The 21,439-nt window shown below is 35.2% G+C and overlaps 1 long non-coding RNA gene across 2 annotated transcripts in view; it reads left to right on the top strand.

Moving 5' to 3' along the window:
- The first annotated feature begins 4,314 nt into the window (after nucleotides 1-4,314).
- LOC140684273 (uncharacterized) overlaps nucleotides 4,315-21,439 on the top strand; it is a 140,850-nt gene continuing 123,725 nt past the window's right edge. The window contains exons 1-2 of one of the 2 annotated variants that reach the window (XR_012056300.1): nucleotides 4,315-14,578; nucleotides 20,600-20,747. This is a non-coding gene — a long non-coding RNA (uncharacterized lncRNA). Of the gene's footprint in view, nucleotides 20,748-21,439 lie in introns of both variants that reach the window. The other variant, XR_012056299.1, reaches the window with a different exon arrangement.

Here is a 21,439-nt window from a genome sequence, read left to right as displayed (position 1 = left end):
GAGGCAAACTTATGTATGACAACAGTAAAATGATTTATTTTTCTCAGACCAGCATATGATAAAAATATGATGTGAATATGAGGGGGAAATATGACTTATTGTCTGCTAATATAGTTCATTTCCAGGAGCAGGAGAAAGGGAAGTTATATTCTGTAGCTCTTTATTTCACTAACAAAAAACCCCAAAAAACCTAACCCAGAGAAAAATCTGGGGGACATGATGTATTCCAAAGTGCCACAGATTTTCCTGGCTCCAAAATCGTTTTCCCAAGGCAAAATATAAAAGTTTCTGAACAATGTCATTGAAAAAAAATAATTTTGAAACGGATGAAAAGTCACTAACAAAGTATTTGCATCAGTGTTTCAGTACTTACTTCACTGTTTCAGTTCTTAATTTAGGAGAAATGGGTTGAATGTTTAAAAAATACTTTTTTTTTGCCATCATGAATGATTGTCTAGAAGGATAATGTGTAAGCAAATATGGTTTTGTTGTTGTCATTGTCTATGTGAGTTACGAAAGAAATACCAATGACAAATGTGGGTAAGAATAGAACTTATTTGCAGTGTTTCTTTTTTGAGATAAATGAAAAATTTCATGTGATTTTACAAAATATCTGAGAGAACTTATTTTCATTATAGTTGTGGTTTTCTGGGGATTTTTCTGACTTAAGAGCATTCAGATGTATTTTTTTTTAATTAAAAAAAAAAAACCTTTTAATGAAAAACTATCCATGAAGGAGACTGAGCAGTTATCAGTTTTCTGTGGTTACTGAACTGTGAGAAAAGGGAACTTCATAAGAACTATAAAATATGAGGAGAAAACCTTATCTTGGAGGAAGCCAGGGAGAACAGGCTGTAGAAGGGTTTGAGGGTAATTTGCGCAGCTGGTCTGATGCAAAGGAGGGAGCTGTCAGGGCTGCAGGCTGTAGGCTACTGGGATAGGTGATCTCATGAAGCACCAGTCTGATGTAATCACTGTTCATGCTGCTTTGCTGCTTGGTGCTGGAAAATGAATTTGTACTTTAATAGAGTCACAGTTTGAGATTCACGATATGTAACAATACCAAAGCTGTTCAGTAAATGTCTGAGGTCCTGCTTTTTTTACCTTCCCTTGGTGGTTGCCCAGTCCTGTGATGTGAGTCACACTGATTTTCCCTTCAAATGAAGCTCTGCATATCCTGAGGCATAAATGGTTCTGGGAGGAAGGCTGAGAGGGCAGATCCTGTGGCTAGGGGAAAGACACAAAGAGCAAGTCCTGGAATGGAGTGGGATGCACATCTTGGAAATCTTGAAAATAGAAATCAGGAAATCAGATTTGATGGTCAAAAGGAAACTAGTAAAGGAGAAGATCTGCCCCTTCTTTATCTTATGGATCTTGTGTTCTAAAACAATTCTAAAATTGTTTTAGAACAAAGTCTTGTGTTCTAGTACAATTCTAAAAGTAGCATTGTTCTACCTGATATGATATATATACTTCATTTAAAAGAGTCCAAATCAAAATGTTATCATCTGTTACCTGCTACAGCTGGCTCTGGCTTAAACTCTTCAAGAGGACTAAGTCAAGTCTTAGCCAAAGAACCTCAAATACTTGGTAGATGAAGCTGTGCATTCTAACTTGATAACTAGTACATGTGACATCAATCAATTTCATTTGAATTCAGTGGTTCAGAACTGGCTGTATAAATAAATTTTATGCTATCAAGAACATGCTCCTTTTACTGTAACTATCATCTGTCTTCCAGCCTTCTCCAACAACTTTCTCATCTGTAGGATTTATTAGCTGCTATGCATAGCTTTCACAATATCATAATAAATTTACAAAATGTCCACAGCTCGAAGTCTTAGATTAAAAACAAAACAAGAAGAAAACCTACCCCAAAGTACCCCAAATCTGTGTGTGTGTATGTGAAAACCAGACAGGGAACTCTCTGTGTGTGTGTGTGTGTGAGAAGAAAAGCACTGGAGTTTAAGGAATTTCTGATGTTATATCCAGAGAGCAGACAAGATGTTTGCAAAACCAATAAATGCTCTATACCTTTCCCCCATGCCCCCAGGTAATATTTATTTTGTGAAGGGATTTTCCCTTAAAAAGCACAACATACTCAGGGTTATGTAGCCAGGCCTTTTGAAATCAGAATCTGGCTGCTCAGGCAACCATGACCACATTTTAAATGGCTTGATTATTTGTCTATGGGGGATGACTGTTTTATTGCCTGAAATAACACAATTATGTTGCATCTCTCAATGCAAAAAGAGTAGATAAAGAAATAGACTGAGCTAGTTTTGAGTATATTTTGGACAGTAATTATTTGAGGATAGAAACAGGGATTGTGAGGCAATACCCAAGAGACTGGAAATCTCACTTCTGAATAAACTATATTTAAAATGTGTTCAAGCTTCTAGGAATATTAACCCTCTTTTGTGCTGTAAGCCATGTAGACTAGGAGTGATTAAATTGCACCCGTTTGCCAATGAATCAATTCCACTGCAATGTGGAAGAAAGAGCATAACTCACCTATCAGAGAATGTTTGTAATGAAAAATAATTTAATTGTGTTGCAAAGACCCACTTTCACTTCTCATTGAAATTCTGTAAATTAAATCTGTACGTGTATTTGAATACATAAGAGTGTTATACCTTCTCTTTTATAATGGCTGTATAATAATTTCCAGCAATAAAACCAGGGTGACTTTCAAGTCCAGGTAGCAAGATGCATACCTTGTATATTGGAACTGGCTCTTCTTCATCTTTCTGAGTTTTCAATTTACTTTTCCTCCCTGTGCTGCTAGTAGTTTGAAATTGAAATTTGAAGGAAAGTAGAGCCAGACCAGGTCTGTGATGAGGGCTATTCTGAACTTCCATAGGTGCTATGTAGTCTACAGGAAGGTTACCAGTGGTCAATTTGGCATGAGACTGCTACCTACAAAGAGTTTAGAAAAATTATTCTTTAGGTTAGAGTTTGTTCTCTAATAGTTTGATTTGTTAATTATAATATTAGCAAATAAGGAATTATAGAAGAGAGAGTGGTTCCATAGAGCATACACCTTTGATCTGCAACAAAGATTCCAGTTCCTTAAGTTATTGGTATTTGAGTGTTTGTTGTTTTGTTTTTTTCCAATGCATCCCACTCTGAAATCCCACTTTTGCTATATATACATACCAGAATATATATATACAAGAGCATGTATTCTTGTATATTTATATATGTCTTTGTGCATCTTTAGTTTCCTGAAGCTAAAATAGCTTGAAGTGTTTGTGATTAGAGCTGCCCAAATTAGAAAGTTGACTGCAGGGCACAGATTCCATATATATGTGAGACAAATACAAATATGATATATTACATAGAAAAACAGCATAATATTGGGAAGTAACATGGAAATAGAACAGTAAACAGCAGACAAATTGAAAAAAGCCCTGCTAGGACTGCTGCAATCAGGTGGTTAATATGGACGGATTGTTAACATAACCTTGAAGGGAAACTAGGGTAAAAATGAACTCAAGCAAAAAATTTTAAAGGTATGCAATTTGTCAAATGCATTTTCTGCAGTATGAAGTTGAAATATGGGAGAAAGTAGATAGAATTCTGCAAAAGGTGATGAGACCCAACAAGATGAAATCATGTCAGGTGCCCCACTTCTGCCAGGAAGCAAGTAACTAAAACCTGGAGATGCATAAAAGGCACATGGAAGCCAATCTCCAGAGGAGTGAGGTATCTTTTATATAACTGATTAAAACTGGAAAAATGGGTCTAAAAGCATAACTTTTTGGTTTAACATAAGATTAATAACTTATTAGGAAGTTTGCCTTCGTAATGAAGATAAATGTTTGTTGTAAATGCAGGCAAACCTGATGGGAAGAGATGATGGTGTCTGACTCAATTCAGAAGGCTGAATGATTTCTTTATTACAATTATGCTAAAATACATTAATATACTACATAAAAGAAGATACTAAAAACTACAAACCTACTTTTGTATGTGTGGATCTAATTGGCCATCAGGCCCAAATAATGATGATCCACCATGATCCAATCAAGTGATGACTCCAGGTAAACAATTCTCCAAACACATTCCACATGAGAAAAAAACAAGGATCAGAAATAGAAATTGTTTTCTTTTTCATTTCTCTTTGTGCACCTTTATGAAAAATCCTGAGAGAGAGAGAGAAATGTGCTTGCCACAAAAGATGAGTTGATTTTCATTGCCAATGTAACTTTGCCTTCCACAATACTGGACTTTACAGACTTTTTTCAAAGTGTTTTTTTTTTCAGTTGTCAGTTTTTGAACTAAATTATTGATATTAGTGTCTTTTAATGCTATGAAGAGCGCTCGCACAGATTTCATTTTATGTAATATATGTATATTTGATTTGAGGTTGATGATTGAGCCTCTTTGGGAGGATGCTGAATGTGAGGATGTACATTTGTGTGAGGAACTCCATTCATAAATGTCTTCAGTGAAACCAAAAACAGTCTTATCAACATTATTTTCTCTCCTGCAGCATGTGAACTAAATAATATTTTTCTTTTAATAAACCTATAAAGCTTTTGGGGCAAATCTGTAGTTGTTTGTCACAAAGTGAGCTCAAACATTTAAGTATAAATGAAAAAAATATTTTAAAAAAAAGCTTGGGCTTATTTATTTGTTATTTGTTGATTTATACTCTTGGGAGAAAGCAAGTATTTTCAAATATCATTATAGAAGCAATGAAATGATGAAATATTTATATATCTTAATGGCCTGATGAGAGCTGAATCATGCTGAAGGATGTGTCAACCCTTTTGTATATCATAATGGAAATCATTAAGTTCCATGCAAAATTCATCCCATGTTGACCCTTTTAAAGCTTATCAAGAATTTTTAGTGGTATGATTGTTTTATTTGTTTTAAATTTGTTTTAGTTTAATTTCTTTGTTGTCAATGGAAAGCAGTTCTTCTTACAGTTTTTCCATAGAGTCAACACCAGAAGAAAGTAAACAAAGGAATATGAAATTGTCTTCCAGGATATTTGCTTTCAAAGGCAAATTCTGCTACTATTTAAAGTCACTTTCACTGAGCTACAAATAAGCATTCATCTTTGAACATTCCACTGAACAGTTTTCAAGTTTTTCTATCAAGAGTTCTTAAATCAAATCCTATTATTTTTTTCTGTGCAATTCTACTTGTGAATGGCTTCAGTTTAAAGGAGCATATTATTTGGGCTTAACCCTTAATATGAAATGCAAAATATTTTCTCTCACATATATTCTTTTTCAGAAAATGTACTTGAGGAGGGAGTATTTTGCAAACTTGACTCCTAGCTATGACAGGTACTATCAGTATTTTACTGGAAAATGCTGGAAGTTTTTTGTTGACTATAGTAGGATTTGACCATTTTATAGATTTTCCAGTTCTTTACCATGCAAAAAAGAAAAAAAATGCTTCTCTCTTTTGATTTAATGAACGTATTCTACAAGATTAATTCTGTTCTCTAAGAACTATGTAGTCATTTAAAAGCAGTTACTTTTTTTTTGGAAGTACCCTGGGTTGAGGTGTACAGTCATTTGCATTCATGGGTTTTCTGGAAACAAGAATCAGTGACATGTTGTTTAGATAATGTTTTCTTTGTTTAAAAGAAAATTTTAAATGGAAACTCAAGTCATGCTGAAATTACTATGTTGACACAGAGCTTCTCATATCCTCTTGACACATGTCTGTTTTTTCTGAGCTAGAGAAAGAAACACCTGTGCTGAGATGAGTCCCAAACACGAGAGCAGTTTGTTACACACATTAATAATCCTTTCCATATTTTCATAACTCCTTATATTGTCATTTGAGCAAAACCTTCCCCTGAGGATAACTGAAGCTGTGTTTGATGCTTAGTGGTTTGTCTGTGCTAAGACAGGAAATGCTAAAAGATGACCAAGTCTGCCCAGAATGAAGCAATGGGTGCTATGTCTTGGCACAAGGACTTTCTAAATGCTGTGCTGTTGCTCTCTGATATTTTGATGGTGATACATAATTATGTGTGCAGATTCTCAGAAAATCAGGTTTGAGTATGTCTACTGACCTCACAGAAGCTGCACTTCAGGATCTGATCCAAAAATCTCATGTGTGATTCCATATAAATTACTAGCCACTCTTCCCACTGTACATTTTTGTTTTAAATTTTGCTCTGTTCTTCTATTTCTATGAAATAATAAAGCAGATCATGGAGCATCATAAAGAGCTGGATAGGCATTCATGTCTATTATGAGTACCTGCAAATATACACCTCCAGTGTAAGAGAACTTTGCATCACAATCCCCTTGACAATTGCAATCACCTAGATAGTGTATAGTATACATTAATCCCAGACGAATTCTTACTACTCAGGTTCATATCTGAAACACAGGGAAGCAATTCAAATGATATTCAAGGATGGGGGAAAATGTAGTGGGACGGGGAGTTGTACTTGGTTGGTTGGTGGGTTGTTTTCTTAGGTAAACAGAGAGTTCTGTTCCTGCTGTTAATTTACAGACACTGAGGATATAAAGACGGTAGAGTCAATAAAATCATACATGCTATGTCATATTTTTAATGCAATATGTTGAAAGGTAAGTTTTTCTAAATCATGCTTGATCAGATTTCTGGGGGTTGAAAATATTTTCTGTTGTCAGTTGTGCAGGAAGATTATTCTAGCTCCTTATAGTGATTGACAGCTAGGAATCAAGCATGTTATCCTGAGCACAGGACCTACAGAGCACTTGCTTATTGTTCAGCATCATTGCAATTTACATGATACAAACAATGCAGAGGACTCAGGTAGAACATCATTATTTTTTCCCCAGTTCCTGATTATTGTGTCACATTTTAAGTGCTAGTTTGTGGCTTGGAAGAATTCAGTCACTGCTACTCTTCTCAGGGAATAGAGAAAAGAGGTCTAATGGAGTCAAAGGGAATTTCTTATAAAGAGGGTTGATGTTAAAGTGATGGGATGTAGCAAAAGCCAGGCGATTGATTTAACAGTGTTATTTTATCAACTCTTAGAAAATCTGAGATTTGCAGGAAGCTGTCTAATTTGCACTGTAATATGATTTTTCTAAAGTTTTCCTATGAAAGAACAATGGGATAACCTTGTACTATGAATCAATTAGAAAATTTATATTTTCAATGAAATGCCTGAAGTAGATCATTGAAGGCTGGGGTGGTCACAAAAGTTTTCAAGCTTTAAAATGCTGTCAATTAGAAAGTTCAATGGCAAGTGCTGTAGAAGGAAAGTCAGAAATTAGTTTTGAAGGGAGTGCTTCTGTGTTAAGGAACAAGATAATGAACATGACACAAGTCTACCTTGTCCAATTGAGTAACTGAATTGCTGCAAAATACCCCTTTTGGCAGTTAGAGAGTGGTTAACAAACTCCAACATTGCCATTATAACTCTGTGGCTATACCATGAAGGCAAAAATATGCTGTAACCAGATTTGTTGTGGGAGGTTGATGTACACATGTGAGTCTTTTTTTGTTTTCTCAAAGGTGCTTCTGAATCCTGCTAGAAGTGAAAAACTACATACACATGCATAATTTCAGTATTTCCACAATAATCTGAGCTATGCTTACATGAAAGTATGAAGAAGATATATACACAAACATACGTACTTATTTATGTTCTGTTGCTTCATCTGAAGCAACAGAAGTCTTAAAGCACGTCTGACATATCAGTTATGGAATAGCACACTGTTCAGAATGGCGTCTCGAAATTCTGAGAAGGTACATCATGTTCAGATAGGAGATAATACAATTTTTCAGCAGATGGTTATAGTTGATATCCCTGTGGAATATGTGGAAAAGGCACCATGGCTCTGTTCTCACAAAAAGACTACCTTAGTGGCCAGCAATGAGCACATACGTGCACAACCTCAAGATGTAATATTACCAGCAGAGTCTGATGGCAAATTCTGATTTCTGTATTTGTTAGTTAACAAATTACTGAAGTTCATGCCCAAACCCAAAAGCCTGCTTTGGGCTGGCTTATGAAATCCTTCTGGTTACCTAGCAACAAGCAGGAAGTGCGGGAGCAGGAGGGCTCTGAGGCAATACACAGCCGCAATAGTGTCAGTTCAGCAAAGCAGACTTTATATAGGTCGCTGTATTTATATAGGTATCTGCTAAATTATTATAGTTACTGAAATGCAATAACTGTGAGTGTGACATGGCCTGACAGTAGCATCTCCTCACATGAACCTGCCAGAGTGGCAGCTTCCAGGCTCAATATATACTCAGTTCTTTGGAAGAAGAATAAAATATCAGTAGAAGAGGAGGATGGCAAAGTAGAACAGAACAGAGCGTTAGACTGGAGATTAATTGGCTCTTATTAAATATGCAAGGTTCTATTTTTCTCATGCCCTGTAAAAGTACTGTCTTGTACAGAGAAAAAAAAAGTTCATTTTTCAGTTTCTGTCTGCACTAAATATATCAAATATACTTCCCAAGGATCAGTATGCATTCATCCATTGACATACTTTTAACTTCTGTGCCTGAAAGAGAAAAAAACTAAAAAAAACCACAAACTACTGGTTCAGTTGTTTTTGAAATAAATTCTGGTGTTAATATGTCCAATAACATTATATTTCAATATTTTGAGTTTGAGTGTATTGATGGGGAAGTGGAGAGATAGTAGAGTTTGAGGAAACAATGTATTAAATGTTCCTGTTTATAAATCCATTCGGTAAACATAGGATAAAAAGGTTTCATTTTAATATCTGCTTTTTGTATGTCCCTTGTAAAAGCCTCAGGACAGGGGTCCTTCCTTACTATTGTTGTAGAGATTCATAGCACAGAAGAATCCTAATCTTGATTAAGTAAAAATTTATAAGAATTCAGTGTAAGGAATTCTTGATTAAGTAAAAATTTATTATTCTTGATTAAGTAAAAATTTATAAGAATTCAGTGTAAGGGAGAATGTAATTGTTTTTACTTAAAAATATACACTTGATATTTTTTATTAAAAAATACAAAATGCTTGAAGTTCTAATTCTGAAAAATTTACTGGTTCATTGACATTGGTCAGAGATAATCTCAGGATAAAATGCAGAGAAGAAACTGAACCAGTGTAGTCATTATCCATAATGAGGAAAAAACTAATTTCTCCATTGAATTTGGAGTGCTTTAAAGTGGGTGCAGACTGTTTGTTTGGGGGTGGGGTTTTTTTGTAGGTTGTTGGGGTTTTTTTCTATAAACAAGGAAATAAACCTAGATTTCATTCTGAAAACCTGTGATGCTGCTGATACCATCTTTGAGTCTGGTTTCTGTAGGACCTGTCATTTTCCACTTTTCCTTGTATTAAACTGTATGAGATAAATTCTTCTTCTTCATTGCAGTAACGGATCCCACTGCTTAAACATTTACAACTTCATCACTATAAAATGTTTGACGGTTATTATAAACTATTTAATGAGATGTCATAAACTACAGATACAAGTGATCCCCTCTAATCCTCCTCAGAACCATCCTCCTTAGCCTGCTGCTGTAAAACATTAAAAGCCTTCTTTGTTATGTGTTAATTGGTATTAATGGGGTTAATCTTTGCAAAGTAGAGATTATCTTGCTATAGTCAGACATTCAAGGGAGAACTTAATTAACCAAAGGCAAAAAAATATGGAAATATAGAAAGACTTGCATACTGATGCAGTTCCATAGTCACACATGCAGATGTTCGGCTGCATTGCTCATTTTCAGAAACAGGCCTCAAACCCAGAACTGTACAGCCATCCTACGATCAGAGAATGGTTTAGGTTGGAAGGGACCTAAAAGGTCACCTAGTTCCAACCCCCCTGCCGTGGACAGGGACACTTTCCACCACACCAGGTTGCTCAAAACTCCATCCAGCCTGGCCTTTCTAATCTAAATCCAGTATCTAATCTTTCAGTTTAAAGCCATTCCCCCTTGTCCTATCAGTATATGTCTCTGTCCATTGAGAGTCCCTGCACCCCAGCAAGAGGGAAGTATTGAGTAGAACACCGATTTTTTAAAAATTTATTTCATTTCTTAATCTTCATAATTCCCTAAAATTTATGAGGTGAGATTTTCCGTCTTACAAAAGGCAAAGGAAAAGACATAAAATAAGCTGCATTATTTATATAATTATTCAGTCTGCTAGATAAATATGATAATAGAAGACCCAGAAAAGTTTATCTTATCACAAGTGAAAATCAAATTTAATTGAACACAAGTAAATACAGAATGGGATTTTTTTTCAAATATAATTATTTTTGCTGGAAAGAGCATGGTCACAAAAGGAGAGGCAGTGATTGTAGAATATTGCCTAGCAGAAAATTATTCCGCATAGACTTGTGCTCTTTTCGGGGTCTTTTCTTCTACAATCTTCATAGTTTCAGTATTCATTATCTGTTGGTTAAGATTATCTCCACATCATTAACATCTGCATTCTCTTTTTTAAGATCTACAGCCTCTGGTGTCTGGCGTTTTAAAGGGCATTTCTGTAGAAGTAAACTTTCACACTGTAGTCAACCTGATTGGATCTTTTTGCTTGAAGATTGCACAAAATTTTCAAGTATATCTTATCATTTTCTAAAACAATTTAATCTTAGTAGCTGTTTGGGAAGATAACTGAAGCCATCTCCATATTTTAGAAGGAATAGTTCTGTTTAACTACTCTCTGTTGTGTTGCTGTTTGTTCATTAAGCTATTTAGGGTCAGCATAACGTTTCGCCTCTTTCACTTGAGCCAGGACTTCATTCTCCAGTGTGGAAGCCTTAAAGTGGTTTTGTCAGTTGTCAGTGGCTTCCATTGTTCGGTACTGATCTGCTTTTTTTTGCCTTTTTTTTTTTTTTTTTTTTTTTTGTGAGCTTTCATAAACATGGTTAAGCTCCCTTGTTTCTTGACATTTAGAAGATATAAAATCTCCATTTTAGCTTCAAATTTAACCAGACATGTAATTTTAAAAATTATTTTAATAGCCTGGATAAGCAGCTCCCAGTGACTGATGAGTTCAGATTTCATGTTTGAAAATCCTTTTTCATGATGCATAACAGTATTTCAAATCAAATAGAAAGAAACAGCACTTAAAATTTTTTTCCATCCATTATGTGTGATAATGATCCAGACATTCAAATTTGATTACTACAATAATGGCAAATTCTACTGATGCACTGTTCTACTAGTGCCAACATGTGAAACTGCTATATTTTTCTTCTTTTCTTTTGGATATTTTGACGATAGAAGGTTAAACATTCCTAAATTAAACATATAAATAGTTAAATATTCCTTTTGATATGAGTTCAATGTAAGCTGTTATTTTATATTTTTTAGGACTTTGAGAAAAATTGTAACACACGTATGAGTGCTTGTAGCCCTCATGCAGAAGGGTGCTAGACAAGTGATTGACATATAAAACTGGTCCTGTTCCTCCAGCCATTGTCTTGACCCATATGCAACTCTTATTGACATGTCCTTCCTGTTGAAGCAAAATGCAGATATTTTTATGCCAGATGCTCAAAAATTCTTTGATAACACAACTTATTGATTTAAAAGAAGAAAATGCTAGATGGTTACATTTTATATATGATAGACTTATGTACAAGAGGACACTAAGAAATAAAAATAATTGTTATGGTTTTTAATACTGAGAAACTAGAAAGTCCAGGGAAATTAAGTACAGAAGGAATATATATGTCTGCACATAGCTGGTTCCACAGACAGAAAATGGAAACTTCTTCTCTAACAAGTATAGACAGCAATTCTCATTTTGAAAATGCAGATAAAAAGTGTTGTAATACACAATTACATTTTGTAGAAGAACAGGATAATTTCAGTGTGAATACAACTTCATATCCATCTCTAAATTACAATATAGTGAATACTGCAGGAGATAATTTGAAATGAGTGCTTTCATTTTTAGGAGTTTATAAAATATCAGCATTTGTAGAGTTAAACTTGAAATAGATATTTTTTCCTGTGGAGTACAAGATGTTGAAGGCAATTTTTGTTTTTGTCCTGAAGTATTAAACAGATTTTCCCCTGAATTTAATGTTATTGCTCAAGTAAGTTCACCGTATACTTTTCAGTTTGCATATTTAGAGATTCAGCTGTAACAGACCTTTGAATTAATGATGAAAAAAGCTGCATTTAGTACCCCCACACCACAACCAACAAAAAAAATCCCTCTAAGAGGTATTTTGACCTTGAGGAATATTTTGCTTCCTATGCTCATTTTTATCAGATGCTGGATTCTTTTTAAGCACATTCGCCACAAAAAAAAAAAAAATGGTTCTTTGCTTTGAATATATTTGCAAAAATAATAGGCAAGTAGTATTTTTTAGACTGTTGTAGAAACAGCCACACCATTCAACCGAGAAGCCTCTCTTGGCAGACCTAATGGTAGATGCTTGTGAGAAATATCTTGCTGGAAACCATAAAAATGAAATGGTAGTATAGAAATAGACTTCCCCAAGCTTATATTGTGAGCTACTTGCAATCAGCAGCTTGGGCATTCCAGTACAAGATGTTGCAACTGCATTGTGTTAATTATCCTTGATGGCCCTTACTTCTATGGACCTCCCTAGCCACTTTATAAACACATTTGGGTTTTGTAACATCCTGTGGCAATGTGTTCCATAATTTAATTACGTATAGCATGGAAAAGTGCATCTGTTTATTTTATACCTGCTCCCTAGTGATTTCAGTTAATGCCTCCTAGTTTTTCTCTTATGTGGAAAAAATGAATAAACATGCCAATTCTCTCTCTTCATGCATGATATCACTTTTTTTTTCCATATGTCCTGTTCAATGACCCTCCTTCAGGATGAGAATTTGCCTAACTAATTTTTCTTTATTTTCAATCAGTGCCAAACTTCAGATTATCATTGTTCTCTTGTATTTTTTAGGAACATTTTAAAGAACTCTTCTAGATCTCCAGTATTTTTAAGATGAGGCAATGAAAGAAGAAAATAGTATTCCAGGTGTGGAACTAACATCATTGGAATGATAGTTCTTCCTGTTCTTGCTGTATATTTCCTAGTAACTTTGAACATCTGTTTGCCTTTCTGATTGCTTTTGAGCTTCATGCTTTGAGTTGATGATTTCAAAGAAACACCAGTGCTGATATCAAGATTTTTCTCCTGAATTGCAGCAGATCCTTTGGAGTGTACTGCTGCGTATCTTTAGTTAGAGTAGTCCCTTTCCCATGTGGATTATTTGCATACTACTGCTAGTTTGTCTGTGCATATTCATAATTCAGACTGACTGCTGATTAATGTTGGTTTCTAAAAAGCATCTGTGTGACCCCAAGGAGATGCATGCATTAAACCCCAACAACTCATTTTGTGTAGGCTACTGAACAGATATAAGATGAAAATGACTTCTGCTCTCTGTTTACCTGGGCTAATTTCAAACTAATGTCATAGGAGTGAAATGTTCTGTATCTTTTTAGAAGTCTCTGGAGTTTACCCAGACATATCCATTTGTGATTCAAAATTTATTTATCTTTAAATATGTCTCTGCTCCTTATGGACCTGAAAATAAATAAGAGATTTATACATTTTCTCCCTGTGAGTTCTAAAGGAAGATAAATATTGTTTCTTTTAAAAAAAGTCACCAATCTTGCTATTAAGAAACAAATCCATTTGTTATTTACAGATACCAAAGTGTCAAATGAAACTGTACTCATTTCTCACCATAATGTCATGTACATATGCAAATTAGCATTAAAATAAAGCTTAATTTGATGATCCATTGATGAAACCCTGATGGCCATTGCCTGAGTGCCCTGGGTGTTCAAGCTTCTGAGCACAGCAGAGTAAGTCTTTGAAATTAATTTTTTCTCTGAACGAAGCAGAGCAGCACTATCTGACCTGAATTTGTGAATGTTGCTTATCAATGTTAGCATTAATTTTCTGAGACTAAACAAAGCTGCAAGAAGTAGCACACAATCATGTTCCCAAAGGTGTGTTGGCATGTTCTGCCACTTTCTATTATGTGCATTTAGGCCGCATTGCTTTAATTATAAAAAATAGTATCGAAAAGCTTTAAAAATATATAAATCCAAAGAATTTATAAATTCAAAGCTATGTCTCAGAATAATATACTGCCACTATTTAACATGTAAGTACCTATTAGAATGCATTATGCATTTGTTCCTTTGTCTGCTTTTAATGCACTCATGTCAGAGTTCTGAAGTCCTTCTGCACCGGGCACCATTCTCCAGAGTACTGAGTTCACCCTGTAACAAAAATAACTCTGTTGACTGCTTCTTGGTGTCAAATTATCTGTCCTTCTGGTGGTAATCATTATAGAACCAGACATATCACAGCATCTAAATAGTGTCTGTGGTAGGGAGGTATTATCATCTTTCACTTCACAAATGTCATTATGAAGAAGTTTAAAATGCCAAGAAACATAAACTGTGGCCTCAGACTACTGCTGTGACTGCACAAAGCTTCTGAAATCAGCCCTGTGGGATGACTGTCCTCCAGCCCTGGCTGAAAGCTAGGAAGGACCTAGCACAACTCAGTAAAGCAGAAGATGGATCAACAAGGTGGATGGCCTGACATCCTTCAGTCAGCAGCTGAAACCTTGAGCAGCGGTCAGCGTTCTCACCAAAGCTAAGGTGAGTTAATGGAGGTTAGAGCTGACAATGAGAGCAGAATTGGTAACTTTATACCTATATAAAGCAGGTAGGTAAATGGTGAAGATTAGATAATGCAAGTAATTCATTATTGCGGCCTCCTCTGTAAGTGATAGGTTGTCTTTTAATTATGAATGGTTTCTGGAAAATCCAAAGTCTTCTCTGGGTGAATTCAGAGATCTACTGTGAAGGGAATGAACTTTTAATCTTCTGCATCTTTGATTGCTAAAAATCTTCTGTCCATTTATTTTCTCTCACAACTTCATTATTTCAATAGATTTGATATTATTGCACTTTTCTTAGATTAATAGGGTTTATTATACCAAACAGATTTGTAAATTGCATAAGGAAATTCATAGACAAGGAGGAGGAAAATTTTTATGGTACAGGTACCTAGAGACATGAAAAGGTAAAATTTGTTTTAAAAATAAAGCTCCAATAGTTACTTTTATAATTTCAGGATTATCTACTTGTAATCAACCATTTCCAAAGTAAATGCATCACACTGAGATAAATGGGAAGTAGGGCGAGTTAGTTCAGTCCAAACCTTTATATAATGACTGCTTCATAATTTATGGGAAAGAGTAGAATAAAATGGGCACAGCCTAATACTTTTGAGAAGTGGCATGGGAACTTTTCTTTCTTGTTAATGTTTTAGTATGATTTGTGATTAATTAGCCAGCTCATTTTTACATGTACAGCCTTCACTGTGATGATAGAGGCAGTGGCACAGTGTAGCACAGAAGGACCCAGTGGCTGTGGCAACCACTGATGATAGCCTATGGAGAGCTATGTTCTGAACAAACCCTTATTCTGCTTCCTGTGCTCCAAGTAAGAGTCTGTCAACTAAATTGGACTCTAAGGTTTTGCCATCATTTCTCTGTCTCTGTGAGGGAATGAAGTCTTGGAAAAAGTGCTCTCATTCCTTCTACAGCTGGCATCTTTCAGTCAGTTATCAGGGGTACCAGCAGTGATAATTTGCCTATAATTGGTGTCTGCAAACTCATTCTGTATGAACACAGTGGCTTAAAGTGCTTTGGTTTTGCCAACACTATCAAAAACCTTTTCCCTTTAGCTGCTTGAGCCCACTAATAAACAGTGTCCTTGTACTCAAGCTTTATGTGGCAGGAGACTGCCTAGTATTTTGCAGTGTATTTTCTGGCATTCGTCAGAGATTGTTCTTAATAGGTGTTAAAATTAGGAGGTTTTAACAATCTGCTGTTTCACTCCTCAGTTATGTTCCACTATGCTTGATGCATCAGTCCAATTTTGTAAATCTTTTCTCCCCCAAAAAGGATGTCCTCAAATGTATGTACTAAGTTTTATAGGTAGTAATACATAGATGCTAAAATAGGCCCCAAGTGCTCCATAAGTTATTGTGGAAAGACCATATCTACCTGCAATGCAGTTTAAGAGACAGACAAACTGAGATTTTGAAGGTCAAAAGAACTGTAAATCAGTGACTTAGACTGCATGTGTTCTTAGTTCAAGCTGAAATAAGATAAAAGATTATGACAAGTTCCTCAACTGTCAATACAGATGTGTGCATTTACCAAAAGTATATATTACACCTAAATACTAAAAGTATATACACAAATATGTATATATGAATCTGTATATGACAGTCTTTCCTGAGATAAGAGCCATTCTCTGAAAAAAAAAACCAAAAAACAAAAACAAACCTTCCTTGTTTCTCTATTATATAAGCTTTTAATAAATTAGGTACAGTGCAATTAAACACTGCAATCTGTTTGTGTAGGTACACATAAACAAAATGCTGACATAATGATAATTAACCTTACTTTCACCCCAGATTTAAATTAAATAAATGCTTTGTAAGTGAAAGCCTCTCTCTTGGCTTGCGGGCTTTGTGGCTCCCTCAGAAGGTCTGTTTTATTCTGCAACTGTTAGGCAAAAGGATATGGATCCAGATCTGTTTGAGTCAGTGGCATATTTAATCAATTCATAGAAGGTCATACAAGTGTTTTTGCAGTACACACAGTGGATGCTTTAACTAACAGTTATTGAAGTCAATCACTATTGATCATCAAAGCTTCACTGGGGCTTGGGCTGTGGAGAAGAAAATGCAGTTTTTCCTATACAGCACGTTGAGGTCACAGAATGACAGGATCGTTAATTTTGGAAAAGTCCTCTAAGAACATCAAGTTCAACCATTAACCCAGAACTGCCATGGTCACTACTAAACCACATCCCTAAGTGCCACATCTATGTGCCTTTTAAGCACCTTTCCAGGAATTCCACCAGTTCCCTGGGCAGCCTGTTCCACTGCCTTGACATCCTTCAGTGAAGCAATTTTTTCATAATACCCAATCTAGCCTTCCCCTGGCACAACTTGAGGCTATTGCCTGCTGGAAACAGTGCTAAAAGCTGTACTAAAGTCCAGGTAGACAACATCCACAGCCTTTCCCTCATCCACTAAATGGGTTGCCCTCTCATAAGAAGGACATCAGGCTACTCAAGAAGGACCTGTCTTTTACAAACCTGCACTTGCTGGGCCTGATCCTCGGGCTGTCCTGCATATGCCATGTGATAGCACTCAGGATGATCTGTTCCACAGCCTTCCCTGGCACCAAAGTCAGACTGACAGGCTTGTAGTTCCTTGGCTCCTCCTTCCAACATCTCCTGTAAATGGGCATCTCCTTTGCTGACTTCCAGTCAGTTGGGATCTCTGGTGAGCCAAGACTCTTGGTAAATGGTTGAAAGTGTCTTGCTGAGCTCTAGCCCCAGCTCCCTCAGTACCTTTGGTTGAATTCCATAGGGTTCCATAGAGTTGTACATCTCTAAGTGGAGCAGCATGTTGCTGACCATTTTCTCCTGGATTATGGGGCTTTCATACTGTTCCCTGCTTTACCTTCTGTCCCTATTGTCAACTCAGAGGCAGGGAACCTGAAGACAATTAGTTTAGCCATTAAAAACTGAGGCAAAGAAGGCATTAAGTGCCTCAACTTTTCCTCATCCTTCGTCACTAGGTTTTTCTCTTCATCCAATAAAGGATAGCAATTCTCTTTGACCTCCTTTGCTGCTGATGTGTTTATAAAAAAAAATTGTTTTGCTGACCTTTCCCCTGATTCTTATCCATAAACCCTCAACCCAATTAATAGCCACCCATTGGAGCACTCCAGCTGTGCAAGTCATCCTGCCATGTTTCTAGTCCAAAGTTAACCCCCTTTGTAATGTCACTGTAGATTCTGAGTCCTTAACACCAAGTGTTTTGCTCTACCAGCTTAGCCAGAGAGCCATAATGAGATCACACAGAGTAAAGCATTAACACATTTTTAAATAGATTTGAATAGAGTGAAAAAAATGTTCTACACATGAAAAATATTTGAGACTGAAAATCACCATGATCGCTCAAGCTTCCTTTAAGGTTAACAGTTCATTATGAAAAAAATATTGCAATACTTTGATCCAAAGAACTGTAGCTAACAGAAGTGCTGAAATCATATTGAAAAGAGCAATATCATAAAATATTTCTTCAAAAATCATGAAACAAGCACACTCAAAATTTTGTCTGAGGCTGGACACTTCATGCTGTGCCAAATTTGTTGAGCAAATTTTGTCTCAGTGAACATAAACACCTTTATTTAGGTATATAATTGTTCTGCTAAAAAGAATCTGTCCAACAACTTCATATACTACGTGAGTTTAAACACATGCTAATACAGTTTCAGACCTATTACTTTTAATCAACTCATATTAGCTTGTTCCACAATGTCTATTTCAGCATGGGGGAATGCAGTTAGAAAAGACTAAAGTCTGTCAAGAGGAAACTGCTTTCAAAGTCAAGTATAGTTTCAGGCTGTAAAAGGCAAAATAGTGTCAGAACAAGCAGAGAAATGTTGATACCACTGTGCAAATCACTAGTAAGAATGCATCCAGAGCAAGTGCCCATGGCTGCTAAACTCAAAGGAGAGCAGGTAAAGACAAGAGCAAATAAAATTACCAAGAGAAGAGAGAACCTGTTTTACAGACTAGAATAATGTGATGTTCAACCAAGTAAAGCTACAACTGAGAGGGGAGAGGATTGTTCACTATGAATGTCTCACAAGATAAACATCAGAGATGAAGAAAACTGCTTAAGCTGAAGGACAATTTAAGCACTAGAATAAATGGAGATAAACTGACTAGGAGTGAATTTAGCCCATAAGGAGGTTGGAATGAGGCTTTCTCTTGTTATATAAGTATATTATATCAACTTAAATTGTTTGTGAATAAGAACCCACAAGGAAATCCCCACTCAAAGGAAGAGCCAAAGTGAAATGACCACTCAGAGACCTTCAATTTTCCATCCTTATTCTATAGAGGATAAGGACAGCATTGATCTTCACAGAACTTTGAAGAATTTTCCCTGTAAATATGATTTTATTTTTTCATAAACGTTTGTACCATATTGCTTGCAGCCTCATGGAGCAGTAAAGGATTTATTCAAGAGTCACAAAGACTCTGAAAGTTATGTATAACCCAGAAAACAAAATAATTGAACTTATATGTGTCATGTGTTTTGATAATAAATTACAGATGACATTAAACTTTTTGGGGACTTAAACATGTCCATCTCATTATACAGAAAATCAGTTCAACCATGCTATCTATCTGGAACTCTCAGCAAAGGTAATTAAATATATAATAATAATAAGAGTGTAATGAACATCTTTGTACCATCTCAACTCTGCATGAAAATAGCATCCAAACATTAAAATGGTGAATGATGGCAACAAATGAAAAGGAATTTGCTTTTAATAACAGCTTCATAAATTTAATGCTGACTTCTCTAAAGTTGATGTTGGTGTTGAATTCTCTGAAGTTGATCCTAATTTATACCAGTATAGTCAGGAGGAAAATGTGTTTCAGAGTCACTTATGTAAGTTCAATTCATCTTAGATCAGTGAAAAAATTATGCAAATTTCACTGGATTAAGTGGCATTAAGTAATCAGGACTGTACAAATATAGAGTTACTCAGACCTATATGGGAGTTCAACTCAACTGATTTTTTACTACTGATTTTTAAAAGATATAGTTTTCATAAATTTTCATTGTCATTGGTGGTCAAATGCCTTTTTTTTTTTTTGCATAGGGTTTTTTTGCTGGGTTTTTTTGTTTGTTTGTTTGTTTTGATTTGGTTTTGGTTTTGGTTGTTTTGTTTTTTCCTTTTTTTTTTTTTTTCCCTGGAAAGTCTGCATTATAAGATTAAACTTCTGAAAAATGAGAAATCAAATAACCACGGTTGGACAGATTGTTTGTCACCTTTATCTCTTTTTTTTTTTTTTTTTTGCCATTGATAATTAAAGTACATTCCTGGCTTCTTTTTCCTTTTACTACTCTGTTGAAATCACTTTTGAAAATTTCCTTTTTTTGGTTAAAGTGGGGCAGAATATATGTTGAAATGACCAGTTAGCTAAAAATTAGAAAAATATCAATTGGCCAAAGGATTAGGTATGATTTAACCTGAAATGGTAAGGGAGTCTTGTATGGATTGAATTATTTTCCATTAGAAAGTTGTGGGGGTCTAGAAATTTTAAAAAATAAAAAAATTGCGATTCATGTTTAGTGAATATTAAAATTAGTTTAGTCTTACAAGCTGATCTATTTCTTAAAAGTTCAGTAATTTCCTATAGTTTCTTGTTGACTGTCAAGGGCTTTATGCCTGCCAAATAAAGAGTAGGCTCTGAACCTGTGTTCTCACATTTGAGTGATAAACTACAAAAACAAATCCAGCTTTATAGTTCATTGATTTTATACTTGTTATGCCCTTCTGAAGGATTTTTTTTTCCACACACATAAAGTGGGGGTAGAATAAAAAAGAATTATTATTTTCACAGAATTACAGACACTGTTCCTCGCAAGTATTAATTTTGCCTTGAGGGAAAGGCATCTGTTTTGAAGGTATCATGGACAAGGCAGAATTAAGGAAATACATTTCAGTATTTCATCTAGAACTGCTAGAGTATACTCATAATTTCAATTTGTATTAATCTTTGCAGTTCCCAGCACTTTTTAAGGCCAAGCACTAAACTCATTGAATTACTTGAGAGGGAGATGAACACTTTTCACTGCTGAAAGAGAGGAAATGAAGTTCTTGAAGTACATGAAGGAAATAATAGCAATGATGCAGCCTCAGTACACTTTAAGGTATCTGTTGTTTCTGAGTAAGAAAGTACTAATCTTTATTTACTTTGCTTAAAAGTAATGTCTTGGAACTAAAAATAAATATTTAAAAAAGTCTTTAATTTTGCCATTATGGGAAACATCTTTTTTTTCTGATTATTGTCCTAGAGCAACAGTCTTTTGATGAGTGCACAGTAGGTGGCTTCAAGCATGATTTTCTGTTCATTGCTATCTATTTTTTTTTTCCTTAGAAGTATAGCAATAAAGAATATCAAGTCATTAGTGAACTATTTGATGTCTTTAACACCTTAGTATCAGTCAAGTATTTAAAACTGTTCTGCTTAAAAGCTCACAGAATGTGCAAGGGAGCTGAGAAAAATATCTAAAGTTTTGTTTCAATTTTGCGCTTGTGCTTCTGTATCTGGTAATAATATTTTTTTTTTCATTTTGCATAACTTTGGTTTATGGATTTATTTTATTATTACTTGATGTTAAACAACACTTTTAATGTAATGAATTTAAATTAGAAATCTTTGTGCTTTACTGAGGAACATTGATGTGGAACTCATTATTCAGGGCAGGCAGTTTTCTAAAGTAAATAGTGTTCTTCAGTTTCTGTCTCCAGAAGTTAGAGAAGAACTAAATAGACACTTCAGAACTCTGAAACCCAAGTGTTTTTTGACTGGATGGGCATCCAGAGATCATCCTATCAATGA

The sequence above is a fragment of the Taeniopygia guttata genome, chromosome 5 (assembly GCF_048771995.1).
Source record: "Taeniopygia guttata chromosome 5, bTaeGut7.mat, whole genome shotgun sequence".
Lineage (NCBI taxonomy): Eukaryota > Metazoa > Chordata > Aves > Passeriformes > Estrildidae > Taeniopygia > Taeniopygia guttata.
Note: the sequence above shows the minus strand (reverse complement) of the source record. Positions and strands in the feature narration are given on the sequence as shown.